The 7,658-nt window shown below is 46.8% G+C and overlaps 1 protein-coding gene across 1 annotated transcript in view; it reads right to left on the reverse strand.

The window, feature by feature from the left end:
- The window catches only part of Mbtps1 (membrane bound transcription factor peptidase, site 1), a 54,627-nt gene extending 50,453 nt beyond the window's left edge, over positions 1-4,174 (reverse strand). The window contains exon 1 of the mRNA XM_085681788.2: positions 4,016-4,174. The gene's annotated coding sequence lies outside the window, so the exon portion shown is untranslated. The remainder of the gene's footprint in view (positions 1-4,015) is intronic.
- Between the last annotated feature and the right edge of the window lie 3,484 nt (positions 4,175-7,658).

Consider the following 7,658-nt stretch of genomic DNA (forward strand, 5'->3'; position numbering starts at 1 on the left):
AACTGCCAGCAAACCTAAAATGCATCCATGGAGTTGGAGAGATAGCTCAGCAATTAAGAGTACTTGCTATTCTTGCGGAGGACATAGGTTTGATTTCCAGCACCCACATAATGGTTCACAACCACCTCGAACTCCATCTCTATCATTCTAATCTTACCTCTGTGGACACCAAGCAAGTACACGGTGCACATACACACATTTAGGCAAGATAAAAATAGAAGTTAATCTAAAAAGTTTTTTATGCATCTATGTACACAGGAAAAAAAAAACAATCAAAAGATAACTAACAAAATGATAGCAACACTCCTACCTCTAGCAGGATGACTTATCCTTTTTCACTTTATTACATTTTCTTTACAGTGTAGAAATAGCTTTTATTATTTTTATAACTAGAGAAATCATACTGTTTATTATTTTTAATAAATCATTTAAAATAAATTTTAAACAAAGAAATCACATTTTCTGATAAGATAGCACAAAAATTCAACTGTTTGCTAAGCATGATTTGTGCGAGTTTAAGACCAGTCTGGTCTACACAGTTCTAGGACAGTCAGCACTACATAGGGAAACCCTGTCTCGAAATAAAAACAAAAAGCTACATAAAGAAACCCTGTCTCAAAAAACCAAAAACATAAAAACAAAACAACAAAAATCAACCACGTCAGACTTAACTATTTTGAAATACAGAGTGATCTTAAACTAATTCTCTCCAAAGGGCTGTTCCCACAAATCTGTCTACAGTAGCCTTCCCAGCTAAGGGAGGTCACTGCTCCTTCCAGAAACTTCACAGGCGTACTACTTACTTGTAGGGCCTCTTGAGGCTGCCCCTGAATCCAACAGGTGTTGATCAGACTTAATTCCCAGGCATCCTTGTAGAAGACCTGGCTATCTTCTACAAAAAGCACACCCTAAAGATAGGCCTTCCACCAACGGTTTAACATGAGCATGACTACACCACTCACAGATGAACTCAAGATGAGTCTGACATCAAATACTGAATGGGAAGACACCTGCACATCAAGAACGGATGCAGCAGGGAGAATGTGTAAGAGGGAGAAGGAGAGCAAGCTACAAGAGGCAGTTAATGTCCCCTTTCAGCTCTGAAATTCTACTTACAATGTGAAAAGTAAGAGAACATCACCAAGATTATACTTCTGGGTATAATTTAAATATATCTGAAGTTATTTGCTTAAATATAACTTTAAAATCTAATTCAGATGAGAGGAAATGAATGACCCTTATCACAGTCATTTAATTATGTTACTATGTCCTCCCTCTTAATAAACTAGTTTGCTGAAATAACTCCAGTGAAGGTTGTTTAAACCATGAAAGGGTACTATTCAATTTAATTAAAAGTTGGCTGGAAAACGATCCCTTTTGTAACTTGATTGCATACTTGGCTGTATTCACACTGTTTAACGGGCTAACAATTAAGCAGTGTCAGAAGATACTCTCTTAAAATAAAGGTGCATATGGAAGTCTCAAGGAGCCATCAGTCAGCACTGTGTGAACCGAGAAGCCAAAGCATTTTCTGCCTGTCCCTGCGGAGTGTGCTCTTGGCTCCCAGCAGTTTCTCCTAGTTCCCAGACATTTAACAGGTACCAGCCAACCACAGATTGTGCCACCAAACTTCCTACTCTCCTCATTTTATTTAAAATGCATTTCCTTAAGGAAAAAAAAAAAAACACTGTCAAGATTAATAGAGCCTGAGTCTGGAGAGATGACTCAGTGGTTAAGAGCACTTGCTGTTCTTCCAAAGGACGGGGTTCTAGTCCCAGTATCCTCACGCTCACAACTGTCTATAATGCCAGTCCAAGGGATTTGATGCCCTCTTCTGGTCTCCTCAGGCAAATGGTGCACACACATACATACAGGCAAAACTCTCACATACATAAAAGAAGTAAATAACAATAAAAATGATTAATAGGGCTGGTCAGACAGTCCCATGAGTAAAGGCACTTACTATGCTAGCCTGATGACCTGAGTTTGATCCCTGGAACCCCCATAAATTTAGGTGAGAAAAGAGATCCAACTCCACACTTGTCTTCTGACCTCCACAATTGTGCTGTGGCACATGTGTACCTATATATATCATACATACATGGGTTTGTGAATCAAAACAGACTGCGCCACTAGGAAAGAAAAAGCAACTCATTTCTCAGTTTTTTAACCTGCCTCAGTCTGTCTTAAACTCTCACCTCCCAAAATCTGAACTCCTTAGCATTTCAGATCACTGGTTCTGAACCCATCTATATCACTTCCAAAATGATATAGTAAGTAGCAATCAAGAGTTGCTAATAGGGGGCTGGAGAAATGGCTCAGCAGTTAAGAGCACTGGCTACTCTTTCAGAGGACCCAGGTTCAATTCCCAGCACCCACATGGCACCTCACAACTGTCTTTAACTCCAGTTCCAGGGGAGTCAACACCTCAAACAGACAGACATGCATGCAGGCAAAACACCACTGCACATAGAATAAAAATAAATAAATAAATCATTAAAAAAAGAGTAGCTAATGATGTACAACTTCCTCCCCAAAAGAAACCACTAAAAACACTTCTTGGAGGAGCTGGGGGTGGGGTCCATGAGGCACGAGGATTTGAATTCAGATTCCCAAAATTCACACAAAAAGCTGAGCACGCTAGTGCAAGCCCACAATCCCAGCACGGGGAGGCAGAGACAGAACCATCTCTGGGGTGCACTGACCATTTCAGAGTCCCTGTCTCAAAAAACTAAGGAGGTGCATGAACAATGAGACACCTATAGAGCTCTGGCCTCCATATACAAGTGCGGGCAGGCGCGCGCGCGCGCACACACACACACACAAACTAGAATCAAAGAATATAAGGACACGATGGCAACAAGAAAAAAGAAACTGACTAGAAAACACCCTCCTTCATTCCTAGGTGACAGGAGTGGGGAGGGTGCTGTCGACACTACATCACCTTTTTGAATACTAACAGCCAACTCTTGCTTATGCAGGACGTTTGAGGACTGCAGAGACCTAATGGGTAAGAGTGCAGCTCAGGTAGCCACGTCCCAGAAAAAAAAAAAAAAAAAAAAAAAAAAACAGCTCTGGGGCCAAATGTGTCACATACTGGAGGATAAAATTTCCTTGGCAAAGAGTGTTCCACATAAATGGGGTGGGGGAGGGATGTGGGCTGTTATACAAAGGAATATCATTTAGCCATAAAGATGATGAAATCTGATTCATGCTACAACCGTAAAAAAAAGTACTGATTCATGAGACAAGATGAATTCTGGAAATAGTGCACCAAGAAACCAGGCACAGAAGGCTACGTGCGACTCCTGACTATTCCCATAAGGCAAATCTAAGGAGAAAGTATACTGGTGATCCGCAGACTGAAAATGGATACTGACGACAACAGGGTACCCGGGGTTTCGGGAGTGGTTCTCCAAGTGGCTTGTGGTGCTGACTGCAAAGTCACTGAGCAGTAACACTTAAGTGAACCTGTGAATAACTAACGATCAGGGAGGTGTGGAGAGGCACGTTTTTAATTCCAGCACCAGAGGCGGAGGAAGCAGGATCAGGAGCTCAAAGCCAGCTTGAGCTATTAGACTTTGTCTCAAATACTATGTTTTCCCCCAAGTAAAAAGTAGTCTTGCAGATTTTAATGGAACTGCTTTTCTCTCCGTCCGGCTTTTCTTTCGCTTCCTAAGCTAGAGGCTGGCACCCAGGATCAAACCTTCAAGTGTTCCTCCTTTCACCGCAAAACGCCACTCGGGGGAAAAAAAAAAACCTATAGTAAATGCAAATATGAGCCTTAACGTGCACGGACCTGCAGGCCCGCTCCCTGGGGCTCGCAACCGCAGGGCCCTGCAGGGGAGGGCGGCGCGTGCGTACCGCGGCGCGCAGGCGCAGGCCAGGCCGCCGCTCCGCCTGCTCCGGGAGAATTTCTGGCGAAGCCACAGCGGTGACCGGCGGCCCCCACGCTGGGGAACGAGCGGCCGGACCTAGAGCGCGGCCAGCTCTCGCCCGCGGCCGGCTGACGTACCTGCGTTCTCCTCAGGCTCGAGGTCGGCGGGCCGAGGGAAACGGCGCCTCCGCGGCCAACACGCCTTGACTCTCCATTTGGGGGATGTTTACTCGCAAGTCTCGCGAGACCACGCCGCTGAGGTGGGACAGGAGCGGCGGCCTGGCGTGCCCCGCGCGCCCGCGACCTGCGTGCGCGCTCCCGGCGTCCGGGCACCGGAGGTGAGGAGGTCCAGAGATCTCGCGACATTTGCGGCCCTGGGGGCGGGGCGGGGCGGGGCCGGATCGCGCTCTAGCGTTGGGGAGACACCGAGTCTTATTGTGGGCGGAGGGACGGTTTGCTGGCCGGCAAAGTGGGAAAAGGGACGCGCCGTTGTGCACTCAGGCGGAACGACTCCTTATCCAGTTGACGCGCACTCCTGAACTACGTCGATAGCCCCAGCTTCGTGGCCAGGATCTATGGATCCTGCTAAATTACCCATCATGACCCAGCGCCTGAAGGCCTCCAATGGCCTGGGTCTATGCACTCACCTAAACTAACGCCCATTGCTGTTGCGATGAACCAAATCTATAAGTTCTCCTAAACTAGCCCCGTGGATCCAGCAGCCGAGATGGCCTCTGATGGCCAGGTTTGTAACTACTGTCGGGGCAGTCTGCACCTTGGAAAACAGGAAGGGCTTTTATAAGACCAAATATTTGCCGTTTTGAACAAAACAGCCAGTGTAAAAGTCTGCCTGGCAAAATGTAGCAGTAGGATAGACCTAGTCTCAGTCTTAATTTAGTACTGAGTTGGACCACAGTTGGCCCTGGCACAACCTAAGTGTGGACAGCCAGCATGCTTGGGTGATGTGACTGAACTGGATAAAAAAAAGGATGGAGGCCACAAGCCAACCTAGAGTCCCAGGCTCACAACCTCAGGAGATGGGCCTTGACAACCAAAGCCTGGTGTAGAAATTGGATTGTTCATTGGAACCAGCAACTGAGCAATCTCTTCCTGAAAGAGGATCTGGAGCAGGGTGCAGAGGAGACCCCGTGCAGAGCTTCTTGTGCCTTGTTCCTCAGGTGCTCTGTCAGAAAGTTCAGTTTGGAAGCGAGAGAGATGACTCGGCCGTTAAGAATTCACATAAACCAGGCACGATGGCGCACACCCTTAATCCCAGCACTCAGGAGGCAGAGGCAGGTGGATCTCTTGAGTTTCAGGCCAGCCTGGTCTAGAGTGAGTTCCAGGACAGCCATAGCTCTGTCTCGAAATACTGTGTGTGAGGGAGGGTGCATGTAAAACAGCACACTACTCTTGTAGAGGACCCAAGCTTAGATCCTGCAGCCATATTAGGCAGCTCACAACCTACCTGTACCCAGCTTCAGGGGATCTGATGTTTTGGGCCTTTGTGGGCACCTGTACTCCTGTGCACATGCGCACATAGACATACACATTTTTTAAAGGGCGATCTTGAAGCAGACATGTGGCCTGCAGATGTAGCCCCACACCTTGAAAACATACTGCATTTGTTTCCAGGCTCCAGCATATCCCATGGATGGCCATCTTTCGGGAGATGCTATGTAGAGACCCTACTGCCTGCCCACTGGCAAGAACTTCAGTCTTGCTCTCCTCCTGCAGTACTCCCTATGTCACCACTCTCCCAAGGGGGTCAAGTCACTCCACTGCCTGGATCCCAGGAGCTAGAAGCCTCTTGCTGATGCAGGAGAAACTAGGAACAGTAAGTTGATGGTATAAAGGATCTGTTAAGCCTGCATAGGAAAGATTGAGTTACACACGGCAGTCTTTAGCTAAAGGAGTGCTCAAGGCTGAGCAGCAAGCTTACCAAACTGTAGGAAAGCAACGTTTGTTAGTTTAGGGTTGCTGAGTGTTTCTGTTAAGATTTGTTCAGTAAGAATGCCACCTATTAGAGCCATAACAAAAGGAAACTGCTGGGCTCACAGCTAGCCCTCAGGAACACTTCCATATCAAAGAACATGCCTCTGTTGGACCGTTCAAAGGGGACAGCACTGGGTCACAGCGCCACTGAACTGGCTCTCATTAAGCTCATGTCCTCTTATGCAGAAGAGCGATTTTCTGCCAAGCAGGCAGGATGGCCCTGGTTAACAGCCTAGCAGTTGTCTCAGGGTAACTGACAATGGCTGTATTGTAAATCTCCCCATTCATCCGAACAGCCAAACTCTGGGACTGAACTGCAACTGGGGGCCCTGAAACTACTGAAACCAATGGGGATTTCTGTCCCGGGCTGGCTTCCTTTTGTGCAGTATCCAGAACCAGTCCCATGCTATTACTAAAGAGTTTCCTTTATTAGTCTCTAATTGCTGGAGTGACTTCTCACTGGGAAGGCGTGTTGAGTCCATAATACACTGTGTCCATGTATGTCTGGTGCTATAATCTAGAGAGAATTCAAGCATTCAGAGGACCTGTGCAGTTACACACAAACGCTATTTCATTTGAACCAAGGACCTTAGCATCATCAGATTATGGTGTCCATGGGGCTCCTGGGACTGACACCACACAGACACCAGGGGATAACTGCTGGGTAACCATGGGACCACACAGCTGCCAGAGCCATGGCTGTTGAAACTGTGTATACCCCTCTCCTGGAAACACGTCAAAACTCAGCACATAGGAAGCACCGTCAGACCTAAGTCAGGGACTGTGTCCAGCTCACTGTGGGTGGACAGGAGTAGAGGCTGAGGGCGCAGACCATCAGGTCTGAGGAGACACCAAGTCTCTAGTTCTCATATATGGAGATTTTACATCACTGAGGTAAACAAAACAAAAATAGCTGGTCAGGGGGCTGGAGAGAGAGTTCAGTGGTTAAGAGCACTTACTGCTATTCCAGGACTTGAGTTCAATGCCTAGCACCCACATCAGGTAACTCCTGCCCAGACATCTGACTCTTTCTTCTGGTCTCTGTGGGCACCTGCACACATGTGGCACACACTCGCAGATACATAAATACAAAGAAAAATAAAATCTTAGGGGGCTGGAGAGATGGCTCAGTGGTTAAGAGCATTGCCTGGTCTTCCAAAGGTCCTGAGTTCAATTCCCAGCAACCACATGGTGGCTCACAACCATCTGTAATAAGGTCTGGTGTCCTCTTCTGGCCTGCAGGCATACATGCAGACAGAATATTGCATACATAATAAATAAATAAATATTTTTAAAAAATCTTAGGGACTGGAGAGAAGGCTCGAGGACCCAGGTTTGAGCCCCATCACCTACATAGTAGCTCATAACCATGTGTAGGTCCAGTTCCAGGGAATCTGATGCCCTCTGGCCTCCAACAGCATCTGCATGCACGTGGTGCACACAAACTCATACAGCCTCACAAATACACATATAAATGAACTAAAAAACAAATGTTAAGAAAAACTGTTCAGAACTTTATCTGTTCTCATTTTTCTTTCCACTTTTAAAACCTACTACAACTGGCTTTTGTACCCACCACAAAACTTAAATGACTCATGAGTGACCCACACTCATCATGCCGAGGCCATAACCCATCCTCACCTACCCAGCCATCAGCGGATAAGAGCAAGATCCTTCAGGTGCTCTGCAGTCAGTGGGCACATTGATGTGCGCCCTGCTGTTTAATCAGTGACAGTCATAGGTGTCAACTTCTGCTCATCCTGTCTACAAGGGACAAGGCAGTGACACA

Source organism: Myodes glareolus, chromosome 22, assembly GCF_982192425.1.
Source record: "Myodes glareolus chromosome 22, mMyoGla1.1, whole genome shotgun sequence".
Classification (NCBI taxonomy): Eukaryota; Metazoa; Chordata; class Mammalia; order Rodentia; family Cricetidae; genus Myodes; species Myodes glareolus.